At 44.7% G+C, this 25,971-nt stretch overlaps 1 protein-coding gene and 1 long non-coding RNA gene across 4 annotated transcripts in view; one reads left to right on the top strand and one right to left on the bottom strand.

Annotated features, from left to right (window-relative positions):
- LOC119393565 (hemicentin-2) overlaps positions 1-25,971 on the bottom strand; it is a 271,691-nt gene that overhangs the window by 188,849 nt on the left and 56,871 nt on the right. The gene's annotated exons all lie outside the window — the stretch shown is intronic.
- Positions 12,885-18,546, top strand: LOC125758714 (uncharacterized). The gene is made up of 5 exons (XR_007416344.1): positions 12,885-12,963; positions 15,685-16,022; positions 16,260-16,320; positions 16,385-16,550; positions 18,355-18,546. It is a non-coding gene; the product is annotated as an uncharacterized LOC125758714 (long non-coding RNA).

Raw genomic sequence — 25,971 nt, 5'->3', positions numbered from 1 at the left:
GTTTGTACCGCTCCCACCGGAGACCAGCTGGGCTCGTAGACGCTGAAAGAAGAGTTTGGTTGCTTCGCAAATAAGATACAAGGTTTCATTTTGCTGAGTTCTCCTTAGTTTGAACAGACGCATTCGCATTCTGACGACGACCACGTCTCGATGTATCGGCATTGGACGCCGAAAACACCCCCACCGGCGCGTCCGAGGCTGTTTTCTCATGGGCTCGCTTGTACCTGCGCTTTACTTTTGTTAAATTTCAAAGAGGCATTTCCTGCAACAAAGACTGGAGATGTTAGGGCACTTTCCGTGGTGCAGTGCAATGAAGCCAATCCTCTCGATATATATAAAAAAGATATCTTGCTTGCATCTTGCGAATAAAGCTCTTTTGAGTAGTTTTTTATTTGTTTCAAGACACGCAAAAAATTAAATAGGCAAATAAAAAAAACGGTATTCTTGTATTGCTTTTGGCCAAAAATCTCAGTAGGGAATGAGTTAAACAGGTTGTCTTATGGCTAAATATTGCGGCGAACATTAAACAGACACATCAGACGATTCATACAATTAAAGCTTACTACTTATTACAGTTAGTGTGTTCCCGATGCGCAAACTTCTGTCGCTTTCTTTCTTCTTTTCTCATCGTGTACAGCGGCTGGTTAGTCACTAGGGCCTCGCGCAGCCGAGCTCGAGGTAACGGTTTAAATCCTCGCAACGGTGACAGGACTTGGATGAAAGAGGGATGCGGAACGAACAGAGACGTTGCTGTCTGGCGAGACTTCCGCGAGTTTCAGTCCAGCAAACCTCAAATGGATGCGAACGAAACAGAACTAAACCAAATGATGAGAAAATACAAATAGAACGAACCGTGTGAAAGATATCTGCAAAGGTTGTATATTTGCGCAAATGGCTGGAAGTTTGTAGAAATTTGTTCGCTTTATTAAAGGGGATGATGTATTTGACGTTGCATATTTGTGACAGAGAAGGAATTTTGGGTAGCGCTCGTTACCGCACATCGTAATTCAGAAAAAAACTAGAGCCGTTAACCGTCAGCCGTTGAAGAGAGAGAAAGAAGGCAGAGGGTTTAATCAGATTAACAGCCCAGTACAGATATGTGTTAAAGAATAAGCCGACGCGTGATACAGGGACGAGCGCTTTTCACTAAAATTTGCACAAAAAAAAAAGATTTAGAGCACGATGGGTTCGATCATAAGTCATGGTCATTGTTTACCTATGATATTTTTTTCGCTGCAGGCGTAGTTCGGCTTCTCTGTACTCAAAACACACCTTCTTTACAACCTTAACGCTAAGCCTGTTAACCATGAGACAAACCAGCACATTCAGTAGAGCATTTGTTTCTTGTTATAATTTTTTTCAACGTACAGAAAGGTCGACGTGGCTTTTGGCTGCCGCACTTAGTAGGCCTTGCGACTTTCGTTGGCACTGCTAGTTTAACTAGCGTTACGAGCTGTTTTACTGGGTAAGCGCTGGAAGTGGGTCGGCGTGTAAGTGGTTTTTCAATAATCCTCTACAACCTGCGCTAACGGTTAACGCTTTTTTTGCTCCCACATACAACAATAATTCCTGGCGCCACTGTTCCGTAAACACCGAGTTCGCTTCTTTTTCTATAATATTCGAGCAGATTAAGACATACCAGTGTCTCTCTCGTCCTTCTTGAACAACGAGGCTGCATCTTTCTATTTTATATTTCTGTATTCGTGAAAACAAAGAGTCAAACACTCTTTAAGCACCTTCCTTATGCACACTCGTCGTAATCCTCTGAGCATTTGTTTGAACAATGGCTTGGCGGTGTTGTCCTACCAGAGCACCCAAAGCTCGCGCTCCAAGTTAGCGCTGAACAGGGCTGTTGAATTCGCGCCCCAAATCCGATTACTCTCCCCGAAGCAATATTTGTAAGAGGATCACGTGAAATCACTCGATGAACAAAATCAATAGGCGCAAAGAAAACAAAAGTGTTTGCTTTTCAAAACTCGGACAGCGTCTCGTGCCGGAAAACAATGGCAGCGGTTGCCTTCTTAATAATAGCATTTCTCTTCGCCGCGGCTGTTTTTCCTCGTATTATCAAGCGGTGTACCGTGCAGCTGAAATGATTGGTAAGTATCGCCATATAGGCGTGCGCACAGGGGGGGGGGGGAGGGGGGCGGCCGCCCCCCCTAATAGCCTAAGAGGGGGGGCCGCAAAATCAGCCCCGTACACTGACCCTTGTAGTCACGTAAGAGGGGGGGGGCGCACAATCTGCCCCACACATTAACTTAGTAGGGTGGGGGGGGCGCTGCGATGAACCTTGCCCCCCCCCCCCCCCCCTGATGGGGAACTCTGCGCACGCCTATGAGTATCGCCATACGATCAGCGTTGTCTATGTTAACCTTGGCTTGACAAAGCTGATAGGCTGTACTAAGAACTTCGTATAAACGAAGTGGTTGTGGAAAGTTTTGTGACCCTATTTAGAATTACGGCTTTCAAAAGAATTTCTCTAAGGCATTATTTTTTCCTCAGATTATTGACAGACGCGGCTGAGGCAGCGCCGGTTTTTTCAGTTTCAGTGATGAAGTACGACGTTTCCGTTAAAAAGACTCATATTATCTTTTTCCTCCGGGTCGAAACGCTTCAATGTTTAAAAATAAGAGCTGACTTTGAACACATACAAAAGACAAAGCAAACGCACGAACACACACAAAACCTTTTACAGTGCGATCATAGCAAACGCTCTAAAGTCATGCTTTTTTGTTTTAAATACAAGTAAAAGAAGGGCTTTCCCAGTGAGAAAAAGTTGCATGCTTTTGTTGCATAAATAGCTCAAAAAACAAGAAAACAAACAAACAAAGTAACGAAATCATCGGAAAAGAATGTCTATGAAGAACAGAAGGCAATCGAACATTTAATCGGTCGGCTTCTGCTTCGATATGGAATGACATGGCACGATACCACGAGCGCGCTTTGCACCGCTATACTCTGTGAAAGCCCCATTTTGAGAGTCGGCAATGGCGTTTATAAAGAGATAAAGTAATTCGCTCCACAGTGGTAAGCAGAGCGCGCCTGCCTTCTATGGAAGGACGTTGAGCTTCCTTTCTGCGGAGCGCATGCCGCAGTAAGGTCATTTCGAAAGGTTTAGAATTACGCTTGGTCCGCAATGCGCTGCAGTGATCGCCTGATTCAGTTGAACCTTTGCTTTTTCGGGAACGCGGCGGTATGTTCAGTTTCATGAACGAAAATTGGTATCGCCTCCTTGATGCTGACGGTGTACTATAGCAGCGTTCGCGACGCCGAATAGCCGCTTTCTTTATGAAGGCAGTAACACAGACGCTTGATGCGATCTTCTTCAAAGGGTGCCGCAAATCCGGGGCCGAATACACAATAAGTAAAACCTCGGTGATACGAATCTCGTGGGGTTACCAAAATATTCGTATCATCCGAAATTCGTATCACCAGAAAACATGGAAAATTAGTATGCGACAAAAGAAAGTTGGCATACGTTTTGATTTAGTGTTTCTCAGGGCCGCAGCGACGTCATGAACAGCTTTGAATAATTGCCAGTAAAGTTTTAGACGTCAACAATCACTCTTGTACTCGTAATTACACGGTGCATGCGCGCGTGTGTAATTAATGAACCATATGTGTTGTGCCCCGTGCAAACTAGTAGCCCCTTCCTAATCTTACTGCGCTGCATGATACCCAAGTAATGCGGCGAAAGTGACTTAAGAAGCGCTTTGCCACGATAGATACAGGCCAAGCTCCTTCGCCAAGACCGTCCGCTTCGTCTCTTGGGGTCTTCGTCCACTTTTCATGGGACTTCATGACGGACCCGCAGCCCAAGTTTCAGTCTTGTTTCATAGAATCGACGTGGCAGGCACGTGTTAACACAGTACAAAGACGCTGCTGCCTCGAGCACAGGAGCACGCGTCAACGCGTCGGGGGAAGAAAGCGCGACGTCACCATCATCTGTAATCTAAATCCGAAGGCGCATAAAGGCCTCCAAGGTTCGCGCGCACTATCTTGGAGGCAACGACGCACCGTTGATAGTCGCGCAGCGCGCATGCCCGCGCCCGCGCGTGACTGCCGCGTCCTTCGCGAGAGCGCCGGCAGCACCTGCTCGTACCTGTGCCTAGCGTACGTTCGTATCAAACGTAACTGGGTGAAAATCTGTTCGCAACAACCGTACACCATTACATTGCAGGCTAATGGGCCTTGGCCGGGACCACAGAAAAATTCGTATCACCCCGAAATGCGTACGAGCCGTGATCGTATCACCGAGGTTTTACTGTACTTCTCTTTCATAAGTGCGTTTTCCCATTGGTCAACCGGCTTCGCTAATGATATGTCCCACACTGTGATTGGCTGAAATATTCTCTTACGAAAACTTTTGGCGTAAGAAGCTTTTGTGAATACGGGCCCTGATGTACATGTACATTTGACAGTACGCACTGCGGATTAGGACGCAAATTTCTATTTTTCATTCAATTTCAGGCGGGTGATATTTCCTTAGCTCGCGGATGCCATGACGAGTCCTAGTCCCCGTGGAGTGCACGAGCGTTTCGTGAAATTCACGTCTAACAAGAATCTAGAACACTTCGCGTCTTTTCTTCATTGGGCAGTTGCAAATTATCCTCTACAAAGATTGGAGAGATGCTTTAAAATTTCTACCAGAAGGCTGCGTAATTCAGAACATCATTTGGACTGAGTGCACAAATATTGCAACGAAACTTCAAGAAACAGAATATTTGACAACGTTCGCATCTTTCTACGAGACACAAAAGAAGAGGCAAACATTTCATCTATATCGCGTAAAATAATCACGCTTAACTTCAGAACCTATCTCGATCACCTTAGCGTACCTGAACGTCGGATAGCCATAATCACGTGCTAAGCTGCTTTGCCTGGACGTGATATTTCTAATATGAACAAGAATAGAAAGAATAGTCAGGGCTTCGCTTGGCCATTGCGACTAACATATGCGAAATCCTAGCTAGCTTCGCAGCGTTGTATCCCTCCTCACACTGTAATAAAATTCATGCAACAAGCAAATGCACTAGTAACAAGACCTCATGATGAACCATGGCGTAGTCACAATCTGCCGACTCAACAAGTGGCTTCCTATCGGTACGTCAAGAACTAACAAGTTGCATGTGAGTTTTTTGGTAGTGCTTCATGAAGTCTGAGAAACCCTAAAGAAGTTTTAATTTGTGATCCTTGTTTCAATTAGTACCATTATTTGTGTGCCATTATTTGTTTTCGTCCACTTTAATTGAATTTTGCCTTTATCTTATAATTACTACTTTTCATTTATATACAACACATAGTACACACTATACTCTTCTTGCCTTCATTATCTGCAGGCTTGTTGTTCTTGTATCTAACAAAAAAAAAAGAACCCCTCGATCCACTCTGCTTCTTTTGAAATGTCTACATTGACGTGGGTAATACGTCCGCGCTGTGTAAATATCTCATTTGAATTGCTTTGTTGACAGCATACGTTAAACAAACATTAAAAAGAAAAGAAAGCATTCTGAAAAGCTCTAAGGAGTGGCAGAGTATAGCATGTAGGCTGTAATTTTTACCTTAATGAGAAGCAAATTCAAAACAAGTCTCTTTTGTACCTGTCTCCGTGAGATCAAATAGTGTCTTTAATTCATTTGCTTTTCCGAACTTCGAGCGATTTGGGCTCACTTAATAAGTTTATTTCGGACTTTCTGCGTGGAACCGAGTGGACTGTCTTTAGTTCGGTCCCTTTCTTTTTCTAGGATGAGAAGGTAAGTCAATTTAATTTCTTTATACTGCAGAAGAAGTCCTTCTTTTCTTTAATATATATGAAAAACATGGGAAGATACGTTACCTTAGAGCCAGCTATCCCATCATCATCATATTAGTATTGAAATTAAACACTGATGTCAGAAACAATAAAAGTAAAAGACCAGAAATTAATAAAAAAGACAATATGAAGCACTATGTACACATACGACTCCTCGTGTACGAAGAATACTTGTAAATGGAGAACCCAATAGATGATACAGGATGGCCACACAGATTACCGCAGATAAAGTCCGTGCAGATAGTCTTCAAGTCCTTGCGTTCGAGCACAAAACACTCTGGAACTGCCAGTTTTATGAAGTCACCAATATTTGCGCATGACGCAGTCTGACCGCTGTTAAAATAAAACGTATTACGCTCGAAGCTTTCTGGGAGAGCGGTATTGAGGTTCTCACTGATTTAATATTCAGAAATTAGTTTTGCGGATAGGCGGGCCTACTGTATGACTCATTTTCTAACGTCACGTATAGCCATATTAATTCATTTTTTTACTCGTCTTATTACAAAAGCCGTAGCCCCACACCCTAACCTGCGAAGAAAACTGCAAGCTTTTACTTCGTCCGTGCATTTTTTTTTCTCGCAATAGCTACAAGGCTCTGCTTTATTATTTATGGGTCATCAAAGCCACCGGGGCAGCGGTAAAACTTTCACACACTACTTGACAAAATCTCTTACTTTTTAGGACAGCGTCGCGCGTCAGCAGTTATTTTCCCTCATATGATTTCTCGTTTTTTTTCCACCGTCCATATCATATGCTTTTCAACTCGCTTCTGTGTTCTGCAGCAGGAAACGACATCGTCGATAATACCACGAAACGTCAACGCACGTCGCAAGATGATCTTCCATGGAAATGAAGATATACCACAGTCGCCCGTCATCGTATACTTTACTGACTGACTGCAGTGTGGTACATAGCAAACAAAAAAAATCACAGCATATCCACGGAGTGAATGATGATGAGTGGGCGAAGCTGCGGAGGTTCATCGGTAAACCGTGAATCTTCCGTGAATTCTGCCCAGTACATCATCACCGACGTGAGATCGGGCGCGTTTATACTAAAGGTTCGATGAGTTATGACGACTTGCAGCTCACTTTAATTTTACGTGTACGCTGTGAATTTTCATTGTTTAGAAAACCATTGCTTTAGAAAACATCTAGAGTCTTTCGTTAAGCAGCTGGCGTCTTTTCACTTTGCTTTAGAAACATCTGGCGTTCTTTCGTTTTGCTTTTACAAAACATCTGGCGTCTTTCGTTGGTTTATTTCATCAATCAACCGCGTTTTGAACAAAATTTTGATTGTTTAATCACGCACAGGAGAAATCTCACCAGGCACTACCTTGGAGGTAAACAATGGCTGCTAATGGGAATGAGAGACAGAAGAAGTCGGCTTTTAGCTAACACTTACACTTCTACTTTTACTAACGTTTCCTACTGGAACATGCCAATGGCTGCTCATGGGGAATGAGAGACAGAAGAATTCGGCTTTTAGTTAACGCGCACGCTGCGAATTTTTTATTGTTCAACAACGCACAGGAAAAATCTCCCACCGGCACCACCTTGGAGGTCAAAGCGTAAGACTGGTTACGCACTACGACTACGACTACGAGGGACGAACGGGTGCCGTCTTAAGGAGCTTCGCCCCTAAAAACACAGCATGCAAGAAGTTATTTACCGGTACTGTTCTTCTTTATAGTAGCGCGCCGGAGGTAAAGTGATGAAACGAAAAATGGAATCATAATAGAATAGATTAGGCAGCTGTCTTCACTTAATGAACAGTAAATCACAAGTACGTGAAAAACGCCATAAAGCTTCAATACCCCATTAGTCAAGGTCGGTTCCCTGTTTTAAATGCCCATGATTATTTATGTGGGGAGTTTAGAGAAGCTGCTGCATTTGTAGTGTTATGTATTTAAACTGTCCCATACAATGTAGTTACATTGACAAAATGATTAAGCTTGCCGAATGATAGTGTGTGACGTCATCGTCATGCGCCTTCATGGAGTCGCTACTTTCGATGAACTCACGTAGCTATGGCTTATTTGTGCAACCATCACCACTTCAGGGGTACCTTGAAAAATAAGAATAACAATAAACAAGAGCTGTTTTCCTCACCCGATCTAACCATTTTTTCTGGTGCAAGAGCACCTGTGTTTGCTTATTTCCATTGTAAGCCACTCAAAAGCAAAGCAGTACCATTTCTTTTTATTTATGGCCCTCGCAAGGTGAACTTTCAGCAGGAATTTTGCCTCCTTATATGAACGCGAAGCACCCACGCACACACACACACACACACACACACACACACACACACACACACACACACACACACACACACACACACACACACATATATATATATATACATATATATATATATATACATATATATATATATATATATATATATATATATATATATATATATATATATATATATATATATATATATATATATATATATATATATATATATATATATATATCCGAGAGCTTCTCTTTTCTAGGGCTGTTATTATTAAGGGAACGAGCAGCACCATGTAATCGGTATCTCCGTTATGAAACTCATACTGAAACAAGAAAGGTAGCGCGAACCATCCCAGGAAGGGTCTAACCTGCCTTTACGCTACGTTAGTGCATAAATATGTCTCGGCAAATCACGTGCACTGCATGAAAGAAGAGGCGAAACCGCGGCAATGCGTTACTCAAGCATAATGGCTCCGAAAGGCTGCAGCAATAACTTGCTGTATTGGTAGGAAGGTCCTCGGGGCAGTGGTACAGGAAATTAAGTAAAATAGCGAGAGAGGCATCAGCTAGAGCGAAAAAAAAATGAGCCACTACAGGCATTGACTCCCGATAAAAACTGAGGGAACGCGGTGGCCAAATATCCCTACGTCAATGCCGGCTTTGAAGCTGCAGAGGTCCGTGCGGGAGCGAAACTGGACGGAGGTACTCGCGCAGAACGCCCCCGTATTTCCGTTGGATTTCAAAACGCATTTGCTAGAACGAGAAGCGAGAAGCAAGCACAGCGAGACAGGGAGATTTTCGCCAGACGCACCGTACAAATCGACATCGCTCTTTGCCTCCGAGTGCATCTGCAGAGGTAAATTCGGAAGCCAAAAATAAAATATAACTAAACCAGCGTGAGTGAAATGCGTTAGAAGTCTCAATGACTGCGTCGTAAGAGAAAAAAAAGGAAGAAAGCGAAATACAGCGGGGACGTTCAAAGCGCAAGAAAACATGCGCACGCACGCGCGCACACACAAGCGGCTCAGGGACATTCCGCCATCGCCCGCTCGGATGGTTAAGGCGGAAGCTTCGATTGCCCTCCGGTCTCGAGGAGCCGGACGCAAAGGACCGAAGCGGAGACGGGCAGCCCGAGAGCACGTGTGCGGTTAGGAGAAGGTTTCCGGAAGGACAAGGGCCCGCCGGGCTCTGAGACTGAACGGCGATTTGTCTCGGTGCACGCGAGGAGGCTCCTCGGCGCTAACAGAGTTAGCGTCTGATGGAAGATGCCGCCGAACGCGCGCGGTCGCCGCCATCAGGCTCCACCCACTACAAGCACTGCACCTTCCAGAGAAGTTGTGGGTGAGGGGCATGAGACTCTATGCAGCGAGCGCGGGACAGAGGGGGCAAGGGGGGATAAGATCATCCTTACCGCTGCCTCCATCGCATGCTGTATGTTTAAACATGGAACGTGCGGGCTCCTTCTATAATATATGAGGCTGGATGCGGCTGGTGGATGCGTACACTTATGCATTTCTTCGTTGTTTCACACTCTCCGCGGCTCTTCCCCCCGCCGCAATCTGCGAGCTGCGCTCAGTTTCTTCGGGAAAGTTGCTTCCCACCACTCCCTTTCGCTGGCCCGACCTTGTTCGGCGTGTTGTGCGAGTGACTGCTCGGCATGTCTTTCGGGTCTGCCTAGGCGAAAACTTTGCCGTCGGGTAGCTAGCAGCGTATTCTCGCCAGCGCAATTTGCGCGGGGAGACTGAGAAACCTCGGACGGCTCGAAAAATGACTCGATCCCAGGTTTGCTCGCGCGCCTGCCGACGAAGCTAATGGAGCATTGCGCGATCGGATCGTATCGGATAGGGCTACGCGGGCAATCGCTCTCTGAAGCTCTCGCTCTCCACACGCCGCATGCATCTTCCTTCCACGCGCGTGTTTAGCGCAAATCCTCTGTGGCAGCTCACAAGCTGGGCGCGGTCACTTAACGCCCGTGTGAAGTGCTCTGATCGGCGCACGTCAGTCGTGACGAGCGAGTCCATGTCCGCGCGCCGCTCTTATCAAGAACACCCGCCCTCTAAACAGAGTGCGAAGCGCAGTGATTTCGACGGCTGGTGGCGGCAGTTGCCATTGTCTCCTGAGCTAGCTGAGTGACAACGGCCCTGTTAGGAGTGAGTGAGAATTAATTCGAAGGCGTCCACCAAAGCCACGTGTCAAAGTGGGTGGCCGTCACTTTATCTGCCGCGTTCCGCCTACAGTCGTCGTTGAAAGGACGTTGCATAGCAGTAAGGGCGGGGCACTGCGCGTCTAGCGCGACTCCTCCTACACGGCATTGGCCGTGGTTTATCACAATGCCTATTTAGTTATTATATTTGTTATTTCGTATATATTTATCGTATACATTCACTGCTTGTCTAGAAGGAGCATCTCAGTGACTACGTTGGGAATAAATAGGAATAAAAATCAACGGAGAATATCTTAGCGATTGATGATTGGCAAACAGTATCGTACTTTTCAGCAGTGACAGCGGCGAATTGAGAAAAATCACTGAAGAATTAAACCGAGTAAGCGTCAAAGTGGGGTTAATATAATAATTGTTGGGGCTTAATGTCTCAAAACCACGATATGATTATGAGGGACGCGGTGGTGGAGGGTTCCTGAAATATAGACTACCTGGGGTTCATTAACGTGCACCTGAATCTAAGTACACGGGCCTCAAGCATTTCCGCCTCCATCGAAAATGCGACCGCCGCGGCTGGGATTCGATCCCGCGACCATCGGGTCAGCAGTCGAGTACCATAACCTCTAGACCACCGTGGCGGGTAAATTAGGGTTGAATACGAGAACGCAGAAGACAGAGATAGTGGTAGGTGGTCCTGCGACAAAGGGAGAGTTCGTGATATACAGCCGCTTCCTTGAATCTGAAGAAAGGATATATATGCACCTCTGCACAATATAACAGCGAAGATACTCACGTAAAGGCACTCCACTGAAAAATAAGGATAGAGGAGTCATTTTACGGTAGATATTCTGAACTCATAGCCACTAACCTACCGCTGTCACTAAAGCGAAAATTGTACATCAATGTATTTTGCCAGTTCAAACATGCGGGGAAGAAACCTGGAGAACGAAAAAGAAACCCGTAAAGAAGATAGGGACCATGCGATGGAACGAAAAATCATAGGCGGAACTCTAAGAGAGAGGAAGAGAGCAGAGTGGACCAGAGAGCACGGGTATCGTCAATATCCTAGTAGATTTTAAGAGGGAGTAATGGACCTGGGTAGCTCACTTGATTAGAATGACAGATAATCGATGGTCAGTTTGAGTGTCGGAATGGATGACAAGATATGGAAAGCTCGGCCGAGGATGCCAAAGTGTTAGGTGGAGCAGAGGAACTTAGAAACTTGGAGGCACAGAATGGAATTACCTCCCGCTGGACAAGGTGTGTTGGAGATGATGGGGAGATGCCTGCAAAAAAGAAATTATGGTTAAGCGAAAGGCCTTCTAAACGACAGTAGTTCGCTTTACTGTTCGCTTCCGCCATTGTCTACACCTCGATATAGTATTTCTATATATTGAGGCTTGGCCTAGACGGAAAACGCGGACTTGTTATTTTGCAAGGGCAGCCGAACTGTAAAAACAGCCTTTTAATAACCGGTAGTGTCGGTTCAACACATCGGAAAACATTTGAGCCACGTTTGCAAACGTGAAGCGGTAAAATTTAGCGCATTGGCCTCGTCGAGATCGCACATTAAACATTTAACGTTTATTAAACCTTCGGTAACACGGATTTTGAAGGCATGTTAGGGTTGAGATCCACTTCCACAGCAGAATGAAAAACGAGGTTCATATACGCTACTTGCCGAGAATCTCAGGGGATGTTGCTAAAAAAAAAAAAAAAAAAAAACGTGTGTCTTAGGGCGTTGATCTCTGTAACATGGCATGGCAGGTGTTGTTGCTATGCACCGCATACCTACGGAGTGGCTGACATTTGCCGAGTAGAAAGCCGCATCGACCGCGTTATTATCAACAAGTCACCGCGTACCACCTTCTACACGATGCCGGTTCCATCTCGTCAAAAGGTGGCCCCGCATTCGCAGCCGTCACGCATTCGCGAGAGTTTCGACAACGCGAGCAGTGCTCCTCATTTTTCATGCGACAGGGAAACGCGAATGTCGCTCTCTCGAGAAGCTCAGCGTTCCGCAATACTCGCGAGCTCATTCTCGCCATGAGCACACGTCATTTCTCCGCGGGAGGTTTTTCTCCGAAAAGCTCGCTGCTTCTTAACGCGGCGAGAAAGAAAGTGCTATGCATTCGTACGTAAGATGCCCCACGTGCGATCTTTGGAATGTGTTTGATCGAAGACGTCCTTTTTGTACCGAATGCACGCACGTCTTCTTCGATCGTGAGTCTCCCTTTCACGATTCGCCGAGGCCATTTCGAATTGAGGTGTGATATCGCTACGCAAGAAAGCATTGACGGAGCACCTCGGGGACACATGCTTTCCTACACTGTAAAAAATAGTTGTAAATTTACAGATAAAATACATGAAATTTCTGTACCGCGAGACAAACTTTCTGTAAATGTGCCATGAAGGAAATCTGTTAAAACGAGAAACCGAAATTTTCTGTTATTCGTGACCTTCAGCAAAACAAACGACTCAAAATTGAACCTCCACAGTTTTAAATACCTGAAAGATTACAAATGTCCATGAAATAACATTTCATGTTTTTCTGGTTTCTCGTACAATGCTATTTTGATTGATTAATATTCAGAGCCTTTTCTGCGGTTCTACGTTTATTCCTCGCGGGCCCCTACATTTACAAGATGGCTACCGCTCACGCCGAAGCGCGGCTACGCACGCATGCAGTGTAAAGCGCGGCTACGGCACCCTCCTGCTCCTGCTTTTTGTGCGTCTGTCATTGAAAGGTGGGTGGTTCGCTTCTAACTAGAGTTCCTTACAGCAAGGTCTCGTTGTTATGCCTGCCCGCTTGCGAAATTCGCTCTCGCGTAGTTTCTAATTCAGCTTTGCGTCTGCAGCGCGCGCGACCACAACGTTGTGCGAGAGCCGGAATTCCTGCCATGCTTTGGTAGAAATACTGATGAGGCTTTGTAAGTGGTGCTTGAGGGAACGCCTGCTGTTGTACCGCATTTATTTCTTTGCTGGTAGCGGCAGCGTACGTCAAAGTATGCGAATTTGTACTTGGACGGTTGCAGAGCGCTTACTACAGCGTTCGCCGCGCAATTCATGTGCGTTCTCTGCGGGCTGTCATTAGCGAGGTTTCGCTGTGCGGAATAATGATAGGTATTTGTTCACCTTACCCGCTTTGTTTCTTTATTACATAAAACCTGTGTATTCTGTGTTTCTGCACGTATCTTTTTCTTGTAGCTTGACCCGACTTTCTCTAAAAACTAATGAAGTGCGTATAACTCAGCTCAGCTAACCGAGCGACGTTATATAATTCTTTTTTTTTAAATTAAAGTGCGAACGTTGCTTTTTTGTGTGTTTATCTACGTGTAATAGGTAGCTTTCTCCTGCATAGTGAACATGGTCCTGAGCAATGACGTTGTGGCTTGGTGTACGGCGTTTTGTGTTTTGTAGTGGTCATTGCATCATAAGGTCTGCTTGGTTGCATAATGCTATGTATTTTGAACATTGTTGGCGGGAACGGGCAAACGCATAGCTTCTGGGCGTAGTATCATTGGATGACCTTCCTTACGAAGCATCAAGTTCCTGGCGGGAGATAGATAACCTAGGTAAACCTAGTTTGCCGAATAGACGTGTGGGGCCCATCCACTCGGTAAACTGATACCTCGAGTGACTAGCCAATGGGACACGGGCTTGACGTGTACACGCGCTTCCTTGCGTCATTGCATTCAGCCTGCGTTGCGGTGGAGCACGTCTTCTCCTCGGTAGGAGAAACTCGGCGCGTTTCGGATTGGCGTGATCCCTGCTGGAGCTCATGTTAGATACGCGTTTGTTATCCGTGGTTTACACGCAACGGCGTGAAGCCGTGAAGACCTCTGGAAAGTGGGCTCAAGTGCGCTCGTAGTACAGGCGGTGAATCGTGGCACATGCCACATGTGATCTCTCAGTGGAGCACCAATGCCGACGCCGCTGTTCTAGCCGTTCGTGAAGGCTTATTGTGGACATCGATCGTGACTACCGTTAAAGGATCCCGGTTTCCGGAGAGGCGGACTTTGTTTTTAGTGGCGTATTGAAGGGCGAATGAATCTTTCGTTGGCTCTCGCCCGTTTTGTTCACCAGTGCTTGGCGGCAGTAGTTATTAGACTTCCTCGTCGAATAAAAGTACCGATACAACTTTTGAATAACGCAACCAAGTTACGAGATGTGTTCGTCGCTGAACGCGAATTTTTTTAGCTCTGTGAGGCGCGCGTTCTGTCGCGCGTGAGGTTTAGGGCGTCTGAAAAAAAAAAGACGTGCGCACGTTTTGGTCGACAGGTTTAGAAGGACATCCGTTGTATACCTCCGCCCTATCGACATGTAGGCTACAAAAAGAGCAGCTTGGCACATAACAGCGGCTCCCGAGCTGCTCAGACGACTGGCATATGACGGATTGGTCGGTGTGTTTAGCCAGCTATGCTACCGCGACAGATGTGCTTTGTTTATTTGACGGCGCTGTTTCCTGCCAAATGACGCCATGCGAAACAAACTGTAATTACGCTAATATTATCACTGAAAGAATAACATCTACTCCTTTAAGCGCATCTGTCCTTGAATGAAGCGAATTGCTCATTAGAAATGTTCTGTGATTTGTAAACATTTACAATATTCTATAGATCTTGAACATATGTATTGTGTTGCTCTTTTGCGGAGAAGCAAATTTCACGCTATTTAGTTTACAGCACGTAATAGTCAGGAATTGGCGTACCAGGGTGAGGGTTCAACCCCCGCCCCCAATTAATTGTTAGCTTTTGCATGTGTAAATATGCACGCACGAATATACATAAAGAGCGGTTGAATCCCTCTCCCGAAAAGAATTTCTGGCTACGGCCCTGCAGGCAGGTGCAACTCGTCTTCTGGCCCAATGGCTTAGCCCAACTCGAACGAGTTTTGAAGTAAAAATAAAAACCAATTGACACTCTGCTTTTCATAAAACGAAGGACATTTTGCTCCACCTCAGGTGGCAAGTTTTCCCAGATTGATACAGATCATTGGACAAATTTCCCCACCACGTGCCCTTTATAAATGGATTCCTGGTAACGAAAAAGTGTAACGGAAATCGCAACTTCGTGGCTCCCTAGCCCAAATAATGAAGTAGTCGACGCGAAGCAACCGTCATTGCGAACGTCATTGCGCATGCATTGTTGATTCCTTGCGTAAACACTTTCTGCAATGCAGGTTCACTGAGCGCGCCCACGTGCTCAGGTGTTATTCGTCTGCATGCTTAGCCTCACGTCCGTGCAAATGCGGATGCCTTTAAAGGCTTTTTGAAAGCATTAGGAATATGTTTCAATTAGTTATAGCATTTAATGTTAAAGATTAATTCTCTCTGAATTGGCAAAAAATGTTTGTTACAGTCAGGCATTAGCCTCCTGTCCTTTCTTTTTATAGCTTTACAGAAGTGCTTACCGTTATAACAGACTTTTCTATTTCTTTCGGTAATTACAGTTTTTTATTTATTTCAGCGATGCATGTCTGCAGTCTCTGTGGTACCACCAAGACGACTGTGCCACGTTTCATGAAGTGTGCCGCACTGCACAAAAACATGAATGCATTCTGCATGAAGTGCCCATTGGAACAGTACAGAAAAGTGTTCCGAGAATTCCTTCTCTGAGCTAGTGCTACGAGATACCGAGGACGAAACTAGGACTGTAAAGAAAACGAAGAGTCCAAAAGGATTTATATCGCTGTGTGTCATGGAAGCCCAAATTACCGGCGCTAAGACACTACATAATGGATCACACTAAGTTGGCACTGATGCTATAGTGCCCTAAGGTGCTGCTGCATCTTCAGCTACCAGAAGGTAAGAGAATTATTTGACAGTGGCCTGCTCCTCAAATTGTTCGCTGCTTTAATTTACCTTCTATTATTGATAGCATTTATTTATTTTTATTTTACATGACATCTACAATGTCTGTAGTTCAATAAAAAATATTGGCTAACTTTTTAATTGTCTTCGTATGCTTGTTTGAACTCCAGGGTACAGGAGTTTTAATGGCTACTTAGCGCATAATTAACTTCATAACTTTCATCATTGCAGGCAAGTACAAGTGAAGATAACGTCGAAGACGTGCCGTGCTCCCCTTTCATCATTGGCAAAGGTATTTCTATGGATACTTGCAATATATTGCTGAATATTTCTAAACAGTAAATATTTTGTTCCAGGAGAAAACTTTCTGACTGCCGGGGCATTTACCATCTGTATTGATACCCATGCTGTGATCGAATCCACCACACGGTGCCAGGCATTCAAGTTGATGTTCTTTACACACTTCGCCTTTACTATTGAATACCGCATGGAGGTCAGCCTAACCCTGGAGTTCACACAAAGGTAAAACTTAATGTGATTTTTCTGACTTTTGGACAAGATTCATGCAACTAACTTAGATCAAGCCACATTAGATAGTACAAAAGTAGACAAGTACTGCGGAATTTCCAATATCTGATACTACACTCCCATTTGGCTAAGTCAGTGAGGGTTCTGATGGAAGGAATGACGAGATAGAAATGTTCAGCGTGAGTGTAAAACTGTCTACGGTGTTCCTTTGTGCCTTTTCGTGTCCGTGTTTCCTTTTCGCGCTACACCAAAAGCTGTTCAAATGAGTAACCAACAAGCCCACGTTGCAACCCTCATTGTCTACGGGAATTCTGAGCTGTCATAAAAGATTTTAAATAATGATAGTATATAGAACGGTTGACGTGCGAAGTATTTTTAATCACTGTTTAATGAAGATATCGAAGGGGCACCAAGTAACATGAAAATTTTCATTAATTTAAGTAAGAGCTAGCACTTTTTTATGCAGTTCTGCTGCCGGAGCAAGGTGTGTGTCCGGGCTAGTTGGTATACCATATTTGTGAGCACAACACAGAAAGAGAAAGAGGCACAATAAACAAAGGACCGACGAGCAATGGCGCGGTCAAGCGAGAATTCCCTGTAAGCAAAATAGGCACAGATTGCGTCAGCGACACGTCTATAAGTTTATTTCGCATATATAGCTACACACGACTTTTTCATATCTCTTTTTGTTTGCAATGCAGAACATGTGCACGCATGCGCTTTAGGATGAGTATGTTCTTTCCCTGATTGTCTGGGGCAATGCCATAAAATCCGTGGTGAAAATTGTGCCCATGGTGTACCGTCATCCACTTTGTCCGGGTCTATCGCGCTACAATGGTTTCAGTGTAATTTTTAACAGATCTAAATTGTGAAACCAATAGTGCCTACCATGCAATCATGCGTGTGCACTTAGAAAAATAGGATAGCTCGGAGGTGTTTTCTGGTCCCAGCAAGCACATGCATTGTTTAATAACACCTTTGTTTTGTTTTTATATAAGCACGGTAGCTTTGTTCTGACTTTGGGCTATGCGCGCACAATGTCACAAAGCTCATACATTCTGGCAGCTGTTGAAGATGAGGACCTTCAGCGGCACTCCGCAAGTTGACATAAAACTCGCTTGTTACATTCCAATGGACAAGCGATCAGTTGCCGGCCAATTTTTAGGTGACAAAATGATCAGCACGTGGGCGTGGTGGTGTTGCTCGTGGAGGTACGTAATAAGGGATGGGTTGAGAAAACGTTTCGGCTTAATACACGGGGTCTTGCGCCGCGGTCTCATTGTGAACGATGAACTTCATGACAGGAATCGTGGCTTTTACTCTTATGCAAAATAGGTACTGGACTTGCACATTCATCAAGAAAAAGAAAACGCATTGATATAATAGTCATTTGTGTATTTTTTCTTCATACTCTCGATAATTTTGCACTCGGTTAATTCAGACGTTTTTTCCGGACCCATGAAATCCGAATTAATGAGCCCTTGCTGTATTTGGGTGAGTGTTTAAAAGCACATGAACCTTGCTCTGTGAGGAGCATTATTTCCTTTCAAGTCCTTACATTTCAATAAATGACATTGTATGAACCATAATGTACTTTTATAGAAATGAATCTCCATCTGGATCATGAGTTTTTTTTTTTCTTTTAACTGATTCCACACAGCACACCTTAAAGAGGCAATGCGAGGGTTTCTTGAGCGCTCTACCAACACAATCAATGTTGTTCTCAGTGTGGCCAATTATGTTCAGCATAATCATGCAACAGCCTGGTGCACATAAAAATATCATTATTCGTTTTTAGGGCAGCCGCCGCACTCAACCCTGACAGAGGGAGCAAGGTCGAGAAGTCAAGGAAGCAGCGCTGCCTCACACCACAAATGACCAACTTAAAGCTCTGCGAGACTATGAATGCTAAGTGTTTCAACGAAAAATTTGCAGTGTCATTATGAATATACCGTATTTACTTGAATCTAAGCCGATTTTTTTTTCGAAAAAATGATGTGCGAAAGTGGGGGGGGGGGGGGCGGTGTCGGCTTAGATTCGAGTACAATGATTAAGCTTTTTTTTCTGGCCTTGCGCATTTCGCGGGCCGGCTTATAATCGGGGCCGGCCTAGATTCGAGTAAATACGGTATATCTACACATTTGCCAAACCAGTTTGAATCTACGGTGACAACATGTACGCAGTTTTCATTATTTTGAAACTGTTTACATTCAGCATTTCCTGTGCTTAAATAAAGATTTGTTTCTTTTATCATGAAAGGAGAATCTACTGAAACGTTCCTGTTTTTATTGCGTTATTTACTAGAGTGCTGGAAGCAACACCTCGCGGGTGTAGCTCCAAGAAGTTCACGATGTCCGCTGCGGTAGTACAGTGGCTCCGGTGCTCGGCTGCTTACCTGAAAGTCGCGGGTCCGACCCCGGCGTGGCGGTCGGATTTCCACGGAGGCGAAATGCTAGAGGGCCGTGTACTGTGCGACGTCAGCCCACGTTAGAAACACCAGATGGTCGAAATTTCGGAAGCTCTCCACTACGATGGGCCTCATAATCATATCCTGGTTTTGGCTCGTAAAACCCGAGATAAAATTTAAAAAATTGGAATATATTTGGATTATGCAAACGCAATATAGTGGTATTTTTGCCATTGCATTTGGCTAAACAAAATATTTTTGCGTATCGCTTGTGCAAGTGACATAACTACTTTTTCGTACTGAGGAATGCTTTTCTATGACAATATATATAAGCTGATCCTTATGCATAAAAAATAATGTTCCCGAATTAAAATGCAGTAATGACATAGCAGGGAGGCAGTAACAGAAAACATAGCCTTTGTTACTCGATATCCGAACTTGTACTTATAGATAACGTTTCTGTAAACGAAAACGGACACTATTAGCGAAATAACAGAAAAATGAAAACAGAAAACAGTTTTTTTCAGTGTCTGAAAAGCGAAACATGTTTTTAAACATAAGATTTCTGTACTGTAAAACAGAAAATAACAGTGAAATAACAGAAAGAAGACAAACAGAAAACCAAGTTTTTTCTGTAACGGAAAACTGAACATTGTGTTTACGCAGAAAACTTCTGTAAAGTAAAACGAAAAAAATCTGTTAAAACACAGAAAACTTTAAAATAGAAAACATAGCTTTACAGAAATTTTGTGGCAAGAGAGCTGCCAGACAATTTCTGTTTTTTTCACAAAATATTTTTTACAGTGTACGCCGGTAAAGAACATAAGAGAGCGAACCCCGACCAAGTTGTCGTCATTTCCACATGCATATATCCGCAAATTGTTGCTTATTTAGGCTAGAAGTTTTCGACGAAACTTTACTCTTTGAATGGATACATCAGTGTAGACATATCCCTCCAGTGCAAAACTTTAATTTATTCCCTTAGAAATCACATTCAGGAGAAACTTCCAGAAAACTTTGCGTGTATGTTACACTGTGAGTCAAAGATTTGTTATAAAGGCGAAAGGGGGAAATGTACGGTTGATGTTCTGCAACATGCCATGAGCGTGGAACTCAATAAAAATTTGGGGGACGCTTAAGCTTCGCCTTTAAGAGTTGAACGCGATAGCAATATCCTGCCCATAGCGCGCACTTCGAACACTACGAGTGTTTAACAGAATGCGCGCAATAAGGTGTGTGCCCTATGTAATGGGAAGCATGCTTTAAACCAGGAGCAATTATGCGCGAGAACCTCTTTCGAAGCTGCGATGCACCCACTACGTGGTCTTAAGGGAATACGCGCAGTAATGCGTGTGCCTTTTGTAATGGGTGGCTGCCTTTAAACCACCAAGTCGTTATGATATTGACGTGGTGTAACGCCCGATGGCAATGTACGCTTGTACCACGCAATATTACTGCCATATTACATCTCGTACTGTGACACCTGTATACAGGACGCGTAGTTTTGGGTAGCATGAAAGTTATTTTCAGTGCAGCTCCAAGCAGTGGCGTGGCTGTGTGGTAGAACACTTGCTTGCCACGCAGACGGCCTGGGTTCGGTTCTCACTCGAACCCAACATTTTTATTATTTATTTTATTTGCAGCTTTTTCGATTTTTCGGTCACGGACAAGATGATGATTTTTCGCTCACAACCAACGGCCCCGACGCCGAAGGCGGAATTTCTGCGATACGAGCTCTTTAACGCTATCGCGTTAATATTAGGAATGACGTAGAACAACTTTCATAGTCGCAGCATCTTCTGAGCGTTATTTTTTTCCTCGTAAGAGAGCTCTTATAAAATACGAGTGGATTATACGACCAAGTTAGAAGCCACCACGAACGATTGAGTGTGTGTGTGCGTGTGTAATTTCTTATGTTTTTCTAAATCATAAACCCTCTACTTTCACGCTATTTTTTGCACACGTCTAGGGCAGTAAACAAGCTGCAACCTGAACATCCCTGTCTTTCTTGCTCCTTCTCTTTCTCAAAATATGAATTTCTATGTACAGGCAAAGGAATGGATGTGACCAGTTGGTGCACGTTCATGTTGAATTGAGTTTAGTATAACACTGAAAGACGATGACGCAACAGAAAGTTTACTTATTGCGCTACCTACGCATGTCTACTTGCTGTCCTTGAATCGTCTGTCAGGGTTACACTAAGCGCATTTCGACATGAATGTTTATGTACAAGCGGAATATGGCCGCAGCAATGACTTCTTTTTATTTTAGCAACATCAGTCAGGCACGGCCTGCCCATGCCGACGTGAGAGCTGCCCGCGGCGGCTCCTCCCCGTAAGGGGGCTTTCCGAGTCGCCCTCAGGACCTCAGTAAAGTTCATTGTCTATCTGTCTGTCAGATTAAAGAGTAATTAACATTGGCAGTATAACAATGCATCAGGTTATCACAGCCGTTAGGTCCAGACACTTTGAAAATTATGACATTCATTACGCTTCACTTCATATTCCGCAATAGACAAGCAACCCTGGACGTCAAAATGACGAGCAAGGACTGCATGTCCCGTCCCCATGCACATGAGTATGCCAAGTTAGTGTTTTTTTTTCATTTTATTTTTTTGGAGTTAAGCGTATTCAATGGTGTGATCGACAGTTTCGACTTTGTAGTTTGGTCCCGGAAACTCGTGTCCCGGCAAAAAGCCTTCAACGTACTTCCTGCCTCTAGCACTACCTCTTGAAGACCTGACAAGACGAAAAGTTAAGGTGGTTCCACGCACCCACTTCATTCATTTGACTTGCAAATGCTAAAGTAAGCCTGGAGGGTTTTCACGCTGCTATGTACCGCGAAGCCGCTCTCGCTTTAATCGATTCCGATACTTTGTCGCCTGCGACATATGCACCCTGCTTTTTCATCCTCGATAACTTTATCTTCATCGCAGGTGTTAGACTCTACCGGGACGCGCTATGTTTTAGAGATTCACGTCCTACGTACTGACTTGCACGGTAAAAATAAATCGAGAATGTAGCGTACATACCGAAGACAGGGACGCAGCAAAAGCGCCGGACATAACATCTGCTTATTCTCTTCGTAGTGGGTCGCAACGAAGGACGGGAAAGTGAATACAACAACGCTGTAGGCAATAAAGAAGCGGGATCCGCCCGCAGAAAATACTATGAGAAAAGAAGCCCGTCAGGACGGTGGCGTTCGGGCGAAGCGATGGGACGACGTGCGTCCATTTTCATTTGGCCTCGTCGTGGGCGACACTCCGAGAATTCGTGATCGGCGGCTGTAAGAAAAAAAAAGCGCCTTTTCCTATTTCTTTTTCTTTCATTTTTCTACATCGTCCTAACGCTACCGTTCGCCACGCCGTGTTCCAGTCGTGTGTTCTTGGGACATAAACAAGCCTGGCATCTCGCTTATGCCTACGACAACTGTGTCTTGGCGACGCCCCGCAACTTCTCTCAATTTGCAGTTTGACCGAGAAAAGAAACGATACACAGAATGACAAGAAAATCACGGATGCATATAAAGAAGTATGTAAGAATTCGTTCCTGACTTCTCCACCCGCGCCATTTCCTATATCTACTGCATTGTGCATACTTCGCGTTGCGAGTAGGAAAAAAGATCAATCGCTGCTTTGGCGTACTGGACTATAAGATGCATTGTATCGGCGTCTATAGGTCTCTTGGGACTGCGTGTTCTTAAATGTCTCGCATATTTTTGTACTCGCTACTTTTATTTGGTGTTTTACCCACGACAGATTAGACGTATCCTTTATCCTGGAATGTGCATTCATGATGTTTTGCCTGCGACAAGTGAAACAAGGACCGTAAGGCTCAAATCAGAAAGGAGGAAATAGAATGAGACGACTGGGATTCAGAAGTAATTAGTGAAACTGGGGGTAACTTCGACGCGGCAATAATTCGAAATTCTTATTCTGCGTGTACCTATGTTGACGTTCTTTGTGCGTGCCAAGTAGCTACAAGGCTCTTTCATTTACATGTTCAATGCCGGAAGTCACAGTTTAAACATCACAGCTCAGTGATCCGGGGTCGAATTCTCAAGGTATTTCGTTCGTAGGTGTTCTTTCCCATTGGCCGTTCACCTTCACTAATGATATGTCGAGAATCCGGATTGGTCAGAATTTTTCCTTCGGAACAATTCTCGCATAAAATTTTGTGGAGGCGGATCCTCTAGCCTAAGACGCTGCTCCGTCATGTTCGCTCGTCAGCCAAAGATAGTAGAAGATTGGGACTGCAATCAAATGATTGATTATCCGAAAAACAAAACCCGGCTTCGAAATGACACTCAGCGGGAGCTTTAATGAAAATTTTGCTTGCAATACTAGAATCCGCGATGTTTTTGTTGTAGCATCAAGTACAATCAGCAATGCGTTCCGGAAATTAGTTTCAGAATGAACCATAATCCTTATGTTCTCTTCTGGCACTCAAAAAAAAAAACGAAATCAAAGCTCAAGAGGCAGCTCAAACGAGGGGCGGTAAGGCTTTCAGACGTAACATGCAATGAGCCGTTTTAGTGGCTGTCAGAAACGTTCGCGAGCCGCGCAATATATTGCTATTTTTTCACTTTGCGGGAAAAGCCAGATTGTGAAGGCAAAAAAAAAAAAAAAAAGCCGGTATTTCTAGCGAACAATGGGTCTTCACTGCGCTGTTTAGGCTTTTGTTCGCGCAATGAGAAGTTAACGCTGATATCTACGCAGAAGCGTTTCCAGAGAAAAATATTTAAAGAAATTCTTTCTCACGCTTTCTGGGAACTAACTATTCTCTTAAGCCGTGTTTAATGGATGTTCACTTGGCACTCTATGGCCACCAGAGGCCCTCGCGCCATTAAAAAAACCACATAGCATCGCCATTGTGGTATTATGCAGAATTCAGAGTTGTCTTGATTCTTTCGAAAGGCCATTTTCTCTTAATCAAGTACACACCAGGAAGTGGAACATTCCGCGCTGTAACAATGAATACATTCTGGTAGCTAGTAAAAAATTGAAACTTCACATTACGGAGACGACAGCCCATCTGGATAGGAAGAAAATAAATTGTAGTGGGTACTAAGATGACGTAGCGTTACCAGCAATGAAAGTGCGAATAAACTTCCTCAGCTGGAACATCGATTTCACCGTTATTTAATAATCTATTTGTTATCAATTTTCAACCCTGTACCTTACAGGAAAGCTTTGCATGCTTACGCACCAGTGCATGACGTAGGAATAAAGGGCCGCCACTTAGGTTAGACCTAAATAAATATTCTGGAGCCGTGTTCACCATGGGTTGTCGTTGATAGGTTCTCACTGCCATTGGTCAGTGGGCTTCGCTATAGTCATGCCAAGCATCACGATTGGTTGAAAGTTTCTCTCAGGAATATTTCTAACGGGAGGTGTTTTCATGAATACGGGGCCTAGGCCCCACCCTGACGCAACCCTGTCACGTGTTCCATGGTTAGACCTGAGACAATGTTATGAAGAAGATCTTTGAAAGCACGCTTTTTTCTAGTACAATACGGCGGCCCTAATAAAAATTGCTTCCTACTGTTACTGGACTTAGGTTTTTCTCTAAAATGCAGGAAACGTGATCAAAATTTGCATAGTGTGTGTTGTGAAAAGTGATTCCTCGATTCCACTCTACGTATATGTAATATGTTCATACAGGAGTTTTAAACCAGTGAGAAAGAAAATAGTGCCGCTCAGCACAGAAAGAAATGGCTGTCTATTTTTTTTTCTTTGAGCAAGAAGCCGATCATTCTCGCGTCTCTGGCGGAAACGTCCCCAATAGCACTGAGTCAGTACGGTAATCGCTTAACCGGGCAGCGTTAACGTCACAGCATGGTGGGGACGGAGCAAGCACAAATTCCTGTGTGACCAACGGTGATCGGGGCGGCATATATATATATATATACGTTTGGACGGAGGAACCGGAAGAGCTGACGGACAGGAAGTAACAATATAGAAAGATGGATACACAGAACGAAAAGTGAAGGGAAATGGTTCTTATTTCCGTCCTTCAGATTTTGCCGGCGCCGAGACGAGCCGAGCCGATGTGGCGGCCCGTGTGCCTGACTGACGCCCACGAGTCGGCGTGCCTCTAATGCGGTTTCACTGTAGCGCCGAGTTGCCGCCGCCGGCGCTTCTTGGTCTAGAAGCGAGCGAGCGGGAGGCCACGCCGTTCAGAAAGAGCTCGTAAACTCGGGTTACCACATTTCTCGAGGGCCAGACCCTAATTTTCTTTTTCCTCCGCCCGACGGACGGACGGACGCGCAATAAAGTCCGCCGGAAAACTTCCGGTCGCCCCGGCGTTTTGGGCCGAGATTCGAGAAATCTATCCTCCTCCCCCCCCCCCCCTCAACCCCACCCCATTCGAGGACTCCCCTGACCGAGCTGGCGACCCAGTGCGTCCCAGAGACTGGGGACTCCGTGACTCTATATTTTTCTCGTTCTTCGGCGGTGAACCACGGGGACAGTATAAAGCCTACTTCGATGCGTCTTCAGACGTGCCCTTCAACTTCCCAGACTTCGCTTCGCCGCGAACGTCTCAGTAGCAGATGCTGCCGCATCGACGAGGAAGAGTGCAGGGCTTGCAGCTAATAAGATATCCGTGTTCGAAAGGATGAGGAAAAATGTCGGCGTGTGCAGTTCAATTCTGACCTCCGCCTGGTGGGTGTTGGTGCAACCGACGTCAATAGCTGCCCGTTCCACAGGCTCGCGTCACATACAGTGCTCGGGGAGCTTCTCAATAAAAGAAGGCTATTTGATGTTACTGCTATATCTTTCTCTTTTTTATTTTTCCTTATACTGCGCGACTGCGTTGCCTTCTATGCTTCTTTCTTTTTTTTTCTTTGCACATTCGCTCAAGCGGTATAACTCGTTTTTAGAGGTCCATTCTTCGCTGGCGGTCACTCGGCGGTCACTCGGTGGTAAAAACTAAATTGTATCTTTACATTGCACTGTATCACAGTATATCGCTCTATTTCATCGCAACACACATAAATAAATCTTAA

The sequence above is a fragment of the Rhipicephalus sanguineus genome, chromosome 5 (assembly GCF_013339695.2).
Source record: "Rhipicephalus sanguineus isolate Rsan-2018 chromosome 5, BIME_Rsan_1.4, whole genome shotgun sequence".
NCBI lineage: Eukaryota > Metazoa > Arthropoda > Arachnida > Ixodida > Ixodidae > Rhipicephalus > Rhipicephalus sanguineus.
Note: the sequence above shows the minus strand (reverse complement) of the source record. Positions and strands in the feature narration are given on the sequence as shown.